The sequence below is a fragment of the Bidens hawaiensis genome, unplaced genomic scaffold (genome assembly GCF_021521415.1).
Source record: "Bidens hawaiensis isolate Kalapana, Puna unplaced genomic scaffold, B.hawaiensis_p1.1 tig00004497_1, whole genome shotgun sequence".
Lineage (NCBI taxonomy): Eukaryota > Viridiplantae > Streptophyta > Magnoliopsida > Asterales > Asteraceae > Bidens > Bidens hawaiensis.
In genome coordinates, this window is record NW_027491272.1 from 33,494 (window position 1) to 46,164 (window position 12,671).

The window sequence follows — 12,671 nt, forward strand, 5'->3', positions numbered from 1 at the left end:
AAATTAGTTAGTAATGTTTCTTTATGAACAATGTATTTGATACCAGTTGTGTCTGTTACATTGCCGTTTTATGCTTTCGAAAATCGCTTAACGGGGTGTGACATCTGCATACCTACGTACTTACATACACACTTACACATACCTACGTACCTACATACAAACATACCTACATACGTGCGTACATACCTACACATAAATACAAGCAGTTGACAAAACTAAATAATTAGGGTGATGTAAAATTTTGTTTTATAAAAATATATTTGAAGTATTATGGCGAACACATGTAAAAAAATGCAAACTCGTATTTATGGGATGTGTAGGTAAAACATAATATGTTGCCATGTATAATATGTAGTGCTTATTCGTAACATACAAAATAGTTTATCGCTTATAACGGTTGGCACAAAAAAAAATTAATATGAAAAATTATGGGGCACTAATGTTACATGAGGAATACGTACAGTAATTAAAGACAAATAAAAAATAGTTACCATATTCAAATGTTTAAGAAAATTAAAAAAATAAGATATTGCTAGAAAATGTTTGAAGAATACTGTAAGTGCATGGATTTGGTGTCCGCAGCTGTTCGAATAGGCTAGGGATAGTTTAGTCTTTACACTTAATGTATAAAGGCTCATTCGTTAAGCATGTTTAGCGAATGAGGCCACATTTGTTAGAGACTAGGCTATTCGTTAATGTAAGAGCCCATTCGTTACTACAGTGTAACGAATGGAAGCTCATTCGTTAAGGTATACCCATTCGCTAAGGGTGTTTAGCGAATGGGGCTATGAAAAGACCTTATTCGTTAACCTTGTTAACAAATGAGAGGTCTCATTCGTTACTACAGTTATAACGAATGAGTCCAACCTATAAATAGGCCTTCCATAGTTAGAATGCATAGAGATCTGTGCCATATTTATCCATTGTAACGTTACCATGCATGATTTTCTCTGTAACGTATCTTCATCATAATGTATCAATCCTTAACGTATTGAATGAACACGAGTTAACGTATCGATTTGCGACTGGTTCCTAGGCTCGTAAACGTTAGTATTGAAGGAACACGAGTTAACGTATCGATTTGCGACTAGTTCCTAAACGCGTTCTGTGCAGCCATAATGAACCAACTGTTTAAGCTTCAAGGATTAAAGTTGTCAAAGTTTCAAAGTTATTTGTTTACTGTTCACACGAATGGACACAGTAATGAATGAGAAAGAAATTAAACGAATTAATTCAACGAATAACTCATTCGTTACTTAACGAATGAGTTATTCGTTGAATTAATTCGTTTAATTTCTTTCTCATTCATTACTGTGTCCATTCGTGTGAACAGTAAACAAATAACTTTGAAACTTTGACAACTTTAATCCTTGAAGCTTAAACAGTTGGTTTTAACGAATGAGTTATTCGTTGAATTAATTCGTTTAATTTCTTTCTCATTCATTACTGTGTCCATTCGTGTGAACAGTAAACAAATAACTTTGAAACTTTGACAACTTTAATCCTTGAAGCTTAAACAGTTGGTTCATTATGGCTGCACAGAACGCGTCTTACTATGCGTTAGCGTCTCAGAACGTATTACTGCAACAAATGCTAACCATGGACAATGAGATCGGAAGTCATAACAAATGTCCCAAGTTGTTAAAACTGTCAGATTTTGCTCGTTGGGAACCGAGGTTCCGTGCTCACTCGGGATCCGTGCATCCTAGTAGTGTCCGGTTTCTCGACGATGTATATTCAGCACCATTGATTGGTAATAACAATGCGGGATGGACTCCGAAACCATTTAAAGAATATGAGACTCAAGAACTTAAGGATTTTGAAAGTGAAACAAAAGCATACTCAACTCTTACCATGGCTTTACCTGAACACATTTTTCATCAATACAGTACTATCAAAGTCTGTGCTTCTTTGTTCACAATGTTTTTTGGGAAACACTCTTGAAAGCAAAAAAGACTCTTGTAAAATTTCAATTTCGAAATTTTATTTTGATAAAAATGAAACGGTGGAAGAGATGATTAACCGTTTTAGTCATCTGATTTTTGAGATGTCTAGTGTCGATCTTGAGCCAACAGAACAAGATAAGATCGATACACTTAAGAATGCTCTACCTTCTTCGTATACGACTTTCTTGTTCGTGTTAAAAGAGAACGGTTTCTTTCAGAACTCTGAACTTACAGTTGTGCAATTCATAAACAAGATTGAAGAAAGGGAATTTGATATCAAATGTCAAAATACGTTGAAGGAGAATCAAAACCATCAGTCTTCAACCCAAAACCCTTTACTTTATGGAGGCGCATTGCCAGCAAATAATGCTTCAAGTTCAGTGCCAATCAATGCGTTCTTTGTTCAATCCCAAGAGGATTCTAATGTAAACAGTCCACCTAATGTATGTTTTATGGCTAGTGGTGCGACTACAAACTCAAATGCTCATGCATCAAGCTTGCCTAAGGTAAATCTGCAAGAAGCTGAACAACAGTTCACTTTTGTGTGTGCGTTCATGACTTCTTATGAACAGCTGGTTGGAAGCAAGATCGCTACGAGCGACCTCATAGATGAAGATTATGATCAAATCGACCCGGACGATCTTGAGCTAATGGATTTAAAATGGAACATGGCTATGATCGTTCGTAAAGTCAAAAGATTTATGAAATGAACGGGAAAAGATCTTCCTACGTTGAACAAAAGGGTCGGGTTTGATAAGCTGAAGGTAAAATGTTATAATTGCGGGGAATTTGGCCATTTTGCCAAAGAATGTGACAAGCCGAGGAAAGACTATTCTGGCTCACGCAATTCTGAACGTTTTTCAGGAAAGAATTCATCTGGTGGGGATAAAAGTAAATCTGCTCTATCTGGTGATCAAGACAAATCTTCTGCTACTCAAACTTTAGTGGTCAATGAAGTAGTTGATTGGTCTCAACGTTTGTTGGGAAATCAAGCAAACGTGGCTATTGTTGAACCAGTGGAGAAATTTGAAGATGCCAGCAGTGATAATGTATCGAAGGGAAGTGATTCGTCTGACTCTGAGACTGACACTGATCAAAGTCTGTCGTCTCAAACTGAATCAATCTCTGTGAAAGGTGAATCTTATGCTTGTATGGCTAAGATTGATGAGGTATGTCACAAATCTCAGTCTAATGTATCTGAACCTTCATCAAAAGTGAATGATTGTGCTGAATGTGCTGTAATAAAAGCCAAACTTGAAACAGCATTAACTCAGAACAATACACTCACAAAAGATCACTTTATGATCAATGAATGCTACAAACAGAAGACAAAATTGCTAGAGCAATCAACTCTGAAAATTCAAAAACTGTCTGAAATCAATCATGATTTTAAAGCTAAAGTTCATTGTAAAATTATTGAAGTTGATCAACATTTGAAGGAGATTCTTCGACTCCGAACCTGTATTTCCAATCTTGAAAACGAAATAATGGAATTGAATAATAAGCATGGAAAATTTTTAGATTCTTCATTTCTTTTGAATGAAATAATTGAGGTTAATCATTCACATAAGAAAAATGGAAAAGCAGGTTTGGGTTACGTCGAAATTCTACCTCCTTTTAAACATGATTACAGTAGCATTCCCGATGTGGAAAAATTTTCAAATATGTCTACTGATAAATCTGAAAGTGTTGATACAACTGGTCCTGCTCGTGAACCAATTCATATCTAAAGTAAAAAGGTTTTCACCAAAAACGAATTGGATGAATTCAATCGAGGAGTTGTCTGAACCAGATGTGATTGTCAAAAACAAAGATATTCCAATTGACAATCATATTCTATGTGAACCCGAAGATTTTGAACAAGCTGTGTATGGTTCAAAGACTTCGGGTGTTTCTTCAAACACATCAAACGTTCCTAAGGTAAACCCTAAAGTAATTCCTAAGGAAAAATCTAATGTATCTCAATCAAACAAGCCTCCTGTGTCTGATGAGGAGTTAATGCGATTCATTAATCCTTAACTAAAATCATCAAATGGAAAAGTTTTTAAATTAAAGGGTTTGTCAAAAGTGTTTTCTAACAAAGAAGTTCCTTTGAATCTTCTTAAACCTGAAATGATTGAAAGTGTATTTCAGGATGACACTTCACAAATGACTGAACTTGAACAAAAATTTTATCAATAAAAAATTGTTAATGTTCAAGAAAAATCAAGAACTAATGTTTTTAAACCTATCACGTTCATAAAATCGTCAGGTTTGGAAAATTCTTCGAATTTAACAAATAATGAATTCTATAAGAAAAGAAAGGGTTTAAAACACGAAACACCGAAGAAAGTTACATTTGAGAAACCCAAAGATGATATTCATAAATCTTTGCTATCGAAGATTACATGTACTTTTCCACGTAACACTTTGGACTCTCGATTATGTTTCAAATGTGGTGAACCGGGTCATGTTTCCAAAAAGTGCAAAGCAAAGAATGATGATATCAAAGACTCATCAACTCGAAAGATTCATTCATTATCAAACTTAAAAGAAAATCAAGTTGATGAGTGTGTTATAATGTATTCAAATATTAATCCGAAGAAGGTTATTCGGATTGATTCGGATAATGAAGTGTGACATCCGTGGCAAAACCGAGTACACCTTAGTTCTTACAAACTTGAATAAGCGTTTAACCGCTTATTGCGTAACGAACAAACGAATAACCAAACGGGTCTGGTTATGGTCCGGATATCCCAGGGTGCTATCTATAAGTGATATACGATTTATGCAAGCTAAAATATTAGTAATATGGCCTTAGTTCGATAGCAAACAAGTTAAACGAAAACATGCTCGTTTAACTACTCGCTATAGACTTAAACGCGAAAGATAGTTACAAACCAAGCATTGTATCATCCGTTAAGCCATAAAAGACTTACCAAACACTTACTTGAAATGTTTTAAGCGATCCGTGAAAATATTTTTGATTTTTACAAACATATAGTATGTTTTTATAATTTTACACAAAACTAGCCGAAAAACACTCGTTTTCGTGCTGTTTAACGCACCCGATAAGTTTTTCGCGCCAAAAACCGAACCCGAACTAAATTTGGACCGGGCTTTTCGTATTTGGGCGTGAGGAATCAGAAACTTGGGCCAAAATGGGCCCAAGGTGGGCCCATATAATCCCGATCGCAAACAGCAAACCCCCCCCTTTTGGTTCTTTCATATTTAAACTAGATCCAAGATATTTTAGCCTCATTTTCTTGAAAACTCTGGATACAAACTCTGTTCCAGCCAGAAAAACTTCAAACCCTAAGGTAAGGGGCTTAAATAAGTAGCTTTTATGATTGTTTAAACTTGTTTAATACCATAAAAACATGTCTTGGTTACTAAAAATCATTCCTAACCGTGTAAAAATCCTAAAAATGGTCCGTAAACATGTTTTGATCATAAACACGGTAAGGAACCTATTTTGATAGTTTTTTTTGGCCATAAACACGGATTAAAAGGTGGAAACGACGTTTTTACGGTTCAAAAGTTCGTTTTTGTGCACTAGCCGAAACCCTAACTTAAGGGCTGTTATGTTGATAAAATATTGCTTGGTTTGTGATATAGGACTTGTAACTAGCTTGCTTAGAAGCACAAGAACCTGAAAACTTGATTAAAAGGGTCGGAAACGAGCCAAACCCGCTAAGGTAATGCCGAAACACTCGCTTACGGGCTATTTAGGCTAAGGTTGTGATGTGCATATTTTTAGGACTTGAAATTTTTCAGGGACATCAGGACCATGTCAATAAGTCCCTGTTCAAATTTGGTAATTTTTTGACCATCCGAGAATATTTGGCGAATTTATTACCGATTTGGGACGTTTATTTGGGAAAAATAGCTAAAATACTTCAAAAATTATGAAATTTTTCTGGGAACTCAGATTTGATGTATTTTGATCACATATGAATTTTGAGATCATTTGGGTAAGTCTAAAGGTGTTTTGTACATATACGTTCGTGCGAATTTTTATAGCCGAATTTAGGCCGAAAAGAATATTGAACAAGTTTTTTACATTCTGGAATTGATAGAGATTGTTTTGGGACATGATTTGAGTATTCAGGAATTTTGGTGGAATTTTTGGAAATTGTTTGGGATAAACGGACGATTTTCAGGCGAAATATAGTTGATAAAATGAATTTTTATAAATTAATAAATCAATAAATAATTCCAGAAATATTTTTATAAAAATCTACATATTTTAATTGATAAGTGGCTAAATTTTCATAATTTAATGATTAACGGTTAATTAATTATACTAATTTAAAGATTAAGAAAATTCAGTTTTTATAAAAACCGGTAAGTTCGCGACTAACGAACCTGCGGGAATATCAAAACACCAAGAGTGACCAAAAATCATATTTTTGGATTAATTAAGTAAAAACGAACTTTTCTTTGAGAAACCTGGACAATCCGGATAGATTGTGCGCGTTTCTTCTTAAATCAAACTGAATAAACGGAAACGGACCCCGAGGCTAATCCGGTACCCAGTATGTGATCTTTCTTTATAACTTAATCATTTTATTAACCAATACATTTACCCAAGCTTATTTTTCCATAACTGTTTTCTGAACGCGTAAACGAACAACTTGGCCCAGCTGGGAAAACGGGAATCTGAGCCAAGTTCAGTTTTAATTATTAGACATTGAACAACATCACAGCCTAAGCCTATTACCACTTTCTGGGCATACCAGTTATACCCAGATTAGTTATACAGCCCAGTTTAATACTGAGATTATAATAATATTAATATTATTATAATATGGACTATAGGGACTAAGTGATAGCAAGGGAAACGAACCCCGTGCTGATCTCGCACTGAGTGCCTACAAAACCGTGAGTTTCATGACCCCACTCTTTAAACTATTTTACGAACTTTTGGGGTGGAAAGCATGTTTATACACGTTATTTATCTTAACACGGATCAGGATATAAAATATCTGAACATTTATATATGCAAAGTCCCTACAAACATAATGATTGACTACGTGCTGATGACAGATGATTATTATCGTTGATTGATATATTGAGTGGAGATAATACGAATTGCAAAACATAATGAAATTACACGTGACAGCATGTTTATACAAACACGTTATGTAATGTTAAACATAACTAATTTGGGAGACAACGTGGTCTGTAATGGCCATGGGGATAACGTGATCTGTGATGATTATGGGGCTGTTGTGGGCAGAAGGGGGGCCACAATAGTAACAAACTAAAGTTGAGTATGGCCTATGAGCCAAGTTCTGCTGCAACTTATAAACTAAAGTTGAGTATGGCCTATGAGCCAAGTTCTGCTGCAACTTACTAAACTAAAGTTGAGTATGGCCTATGAGCCAAGTTCTGCTGCAACTTATAAACTAAAGTTGAGTATGGCCTATGAACCAAGTTCTGCTGCAACTTACTAAACTAAAGTTGAGTATGGCCTATGAGCCAAGTTCTGCTGCAACTTATAAACTAAAGTTGAGTATGGCCTATGAGCCAAGTTCTGCTGCAACTTATTAAACGAACTAACTTGATTATGACATGAATGTTAAGAAAATAATGTGATTATGCGTATTGTGGGCGGATGGGGAGCCACAGTATTTGGTAATACGTGAAAAATACTATATGTGTATATGTGTCTATATACATACTATGTGATTAGCCGTAGGAAATACTATGTGTAGAATATACTAATTATTTGCGTGTACACTATATAATGTTTGAGTTTATGTGGAACCGTTGTGGGAGGAAGGGGGTCCACAGTGGTTGGTTAAACACGGAAATTGGAAACAGGTAGCACGAACAAACAATCACGATTTTACCGAAATTTCGAATTTATATTATAAACTTACATGTGTGCATATGCACACACAAGGATATGGCTGTACATATTTATACAAACGTAAATACATATTTTTACATACGCGCGTACATACAAACTATGACTGTGTGGTACGCAGAACTGATTTTGTTAAACTTATGAAACTCACCAACTATTCGTAGTTGACCTGTTTTAACATGCTTTTCAGGTAATCAGATATGAGAAGTAATTTCCTGTGCGTTACGTGTCTGATTGGTGATTGATGTCGTGGGCATTTGAGTTAGAAGTAAAGTGATTGAAGAACAGGTTTAATTGTATCACCTAGTTTGTAAAAGATGTTAGAACGATGTAATATATTGTAAATTAGTTAGCAATGTTTCTTTATGAACAATGTATTTGATACCAGTTGTATCTGTTGCATTTCCGTTTTACGCTTCCGCAATTCGCTTAACGGGGTGTGACATGAAGTAACCAAATGTGTTGACCGTATTCAACCAATTTGTTCAAATGTTGATTCGGGAAGAATACGTGATGGATACTTAAAGAAGAAAACTAAGAAAACTATCTCTTATTCTGAAGTTCTGAATGTTAGCGTTAATTTAAAAGTTTTTCCTAAAGTATCAAAGGGAGAGCCCAAGACTGAGGCCTGGGCTGCCTTTTTGAACTAATCATTTTACTTGCTTGTGCAGAGTTCATCTAGGTCTGTGTCTATTCACAAATGGATATTGGATAGTGGATGTTCTCGGCATATCACCGGCAACCTGGATCTTCTGAATAACGTCAAAGATATTCAAGGGGGTTATGTTGCATTTGCTGGTAACCAGGGTGGAATGATTACAAAAGAGGGAGAACTTTCAAACGGGAAAGTGACGTTTGAGAAGGTTAATTATTGTGAAAAGGTGGATCATAATCTGTTGAGCGTGTCACAGATTTGCGATAAGAAATTTACCACCATATTCACCGACAAGGAATGTGTTATTCTTCAACCGGGATACACAAATGATGAAGACATGGTTGTCATGCGATCACCTTGATCAAATGATATTTATGTACTTGACATGAGTTATGATGTACATGTTTCGCCCTCAGCTACTTGCTTTGTTTCCAAAGCAACTGAGAAAGATTCTATTCTTTGGCATAGACGCATGGGACACATCCACTTACAAAAGATGAACTTTCTAATGTCAAATGATTTAGTGGATGGTGTGTCACTCAAGAATTTCAAGTTCAATGATCATTGCGTTGCGTGCAAGAAGGGGAAACAAAAGAAGAAATCACATCCAAGCAAGTCATTAAAAACGATTGTTACTCCTTTGGAACGACTTCATATGGATCTCTTTGGTCCAGTGAACTGCGCCAGTATTGCTGGAGACTTTTATTGTTTAGTAGTGACGGATGATTTCTCACGCTACTCATGGGTGCTATTTATGGGATCGAAGGATCAGACTCCTGTCTTAATTCAGAATCTTATCACGAAGATCGAATCACTTTACAAACTAAAAGTGAGACGAATTCGTAGTGACAATGGAACTGAATTCAGGAATAATGTATTGGATTTCTTTTGCATTCAAAAAGGAATTCATCGAGAGTTCAGTTCACCTTATGTTCCTCAACAGAACGATGTATCTGAAAGAAAGAATCGTAAGCTGATTGAAGCTGCACGTACAATGCTTGCTGATTCAAAGTTACCAGTTCAATTCTGGAACGAAGCTGTGAATACGGCATGCTATACACTGAATCGCGTACTAACGGAAAAAAAGCTCAAGAAGACGAGTTACGAGCTTTTGAACAATCGTAAGCCAAACTTAAAGTATTTGGAACCATTCGGGTGTCCATGTACTGTTTTGAAGAAAGATTTTGGAAAGTTCGATGAGAAAGCTTTTGAGGGTTATTTCTTGGGATACAACTCTCCGAAGAAGCGGATTTTCAATATTTCTTCGGGTTGTGTGGAAGAATGGTATCATGTTGATTGTCAAAGTTATACGACTCCACCAACTGGTACAGGTCCTGATTGGATGTTTGATTGCGATCGCTTATTTAATTCGTTTACATCAACAGTCGATGAAGTACCTGAAGATCTCATTAGATCTTATTTGGAAAATCAGTGTCTTCCGAATCCAAGGTTTTCTTCGGTCGATGTAAATGACTCTCCTAACGTATCAGAAATGCCGAATGTTGTTTCTGAATCTTCCGATGATGCTGATTTTGTGGATTCAACATCTGTCATGATAGATGAAGCTCCTGAGACTACCGAGCCTATTCTAATCAGTGATGATTCACCGACTGTTTCTTTAGACACAGTGGAGGAAAATATCACCAATTTGGGTGATAACATATCTGTTCCTACAAATCCTACTTTAAGGATTCATTCACAGCATCCACAGGATCAGATAATTGGTGATGTCAACGACGGGGTTCGTACAAGACACCAATTGGCTAATGTATGTGATGATCACGCTGATTATAATGTATCTCCTACTGAGGATTCAATAGTTTGTGCTTATGCGGATTTGCACTCTTCGGGTATTCTCAGTATTGCACAATACACCTGCTTCCTATCACAGATAGAACCGACTAGTGTTGCAATGGCACTCAAGGAACCATCTTGGGATGAAGCTATGCAGGAGGAGCTGCAACAGTTTATAAGACTGGGTGTATGGGACTTAATCGATAAACCAGATCGCATAAAAAAGGCGATTCCAACTAAATAGGTCTTTAAGTGCAAAAAGGACGACCGTGGGGTAATCGTAAGAAACAAAGCACGATTGGTCGTACTTGGATACAATCAACAAGAAGGCATAGATTACACTGAAGTATATGCTCCGGTAGCACGACTGGAGGCTATACGAATTTTTCTTGCCTATGCAGCCTACAAAAATTTTAGGGTTTATCAAATGGACATGAATTCGGCGTTCTTTAATGGAGCTATTCATGAGGAAGTGTACGTGAAGCAGCCTCCTGGTTTCGAGGATCCAGACTTTCCCGAGCGTGTTTATCGGTTAAACAATGCTCTTTATGGTTTACATCAGACCCCGAGAGCCTCGTACAGCACGCTGGCTGACCATCTAATTGAAAGTGGGTTCAAGAGAGGAACTGTGGATTGTACATTATTCTATAAGAACGTGAGTGATGATCTGCTCCTCGTCCAAATCTACGTGGACGATATTATTTTTGGTTCAACAAATGACAGCTTATGTAAAGACTTTGAGAAGACGATGCAGACAAAATTTGAGATGAGTTCGATGGGAGAGATGAGTTTCTTTTTGGGTTTGCAAATTCACCAGTCTGACATCGGGATCTTTATCCATCAGACGAAATATGTGAACGATGTCTTGAGCCGATTCAAGATATCCGATGGCAAAATTCCCTCAACACCTCTTCCCGTGGGTCACAATTTATCACCGGATGAATTGGAGGATACCGTAGATCCAACCTTATATCGAGCTATGATCGGATCACTTATGTATTTGACTGCATCTCGACTTGATATCATGTTTGCTGTTTGTTTGTGTGCTAGGTACCAATCGAGTCCCCATGTGACTCACCTGGCGGCAGTAAAGCGCATCTTACATTATCTGAGGGGAAATCCTGACATCGGATTATGGTACCCCAAGGAAGACATGTTCGATCTCACCGCCTTTACTGATTCGAACTATGGAGGATGCAAGATCAACTTCAAATCTACAACAGCGGGATGTTAATTCTTAAGAAACCGGCTTGTTTCCTGGCAGTGTAAGAAGCAGACAACGGCCTCAACTTCAACAGCCGAAGCGGAGTATGTGGCGGCCTCGAGTTGCTGCTCACAGGTTCTCTGGATCCAGCAACACTTGCGGGATTACGGTTTGAAGTTCCTTACTACTCCATTTATATTGATAATTCTGCTGCAATTTCAATCACCAAAAATCCGGTTCACCATTCGAAAACCAAACATATTGAAATCCGTTATCACTTTATACGTGATTGTTTTGAAAAGAAATTAATATCAATTGATAAAATTCATATGGATTTTCAAAAGGCTGATCTTTATACTAAAGCTTTTGATAAAACACGTTTTCAATATCTGCTAGGTATAAATGGTTTAAAAACTTTAAAACGAAATTCAAAGGCTTGGTTAAATCATTTTATTTTTTTGTTTAGTTTCGAATTTTGTTGTTTTTAGGGGGAGAAATATAAAATCCAAAAATATTGTGGTTTCTGTTTGTATAGAGAAAATTTAAAAACTCCAAAAACATTCAAATATTGAAAATATTTCAAAAACATTGAAAAATGCTCCTCAAAATGAGTTTTGAAGCAAAAAGGGAAAATGATAGTACATTGACGGGATTGATCTAGTACATGGATAAACTAGATTAAAAATTACCGTAAGGCCAGCAATATGATATGCAAAGATAGGCTTGACAGACTATATAGGAACTGATAAAATATAAAGATAATGAATGCCGAACCTAGTGGAATTACATCTTGAAAGATTGATACTATATCTGATTTAAAGAAAAGTCAAAAGTCAAAATGATTACTGTGTGTGCATGCTTTCATTTTTGAAGAAAACTCTGCTTTGTTTCTATTTTATTTTGCAAAAAAATTCAACTTCATTTTTTCTTTATTTTTATTCAAATATTGGATCCTCTTCTGCGTAATAAGATTATCCGACCTAAGGGTTAATATTTGGGTATTCTGCTTTATTTTTCTTGGTATTTCGTATAAAATCTTGGACTTTCTCCGCGCGATAATACGGGATTATCCGAATTGAGGGTTAAGATTTTATGCAACTTCAACTTATTTTTATCTTTTTATTTTGTTGAAATGGAACCTTATTTGCGTGTAGTCATACCGACCTTAAGGGAAAATTTTAACCTTTTGCTTTATTTTCCTTTTATTATTTTTGCATG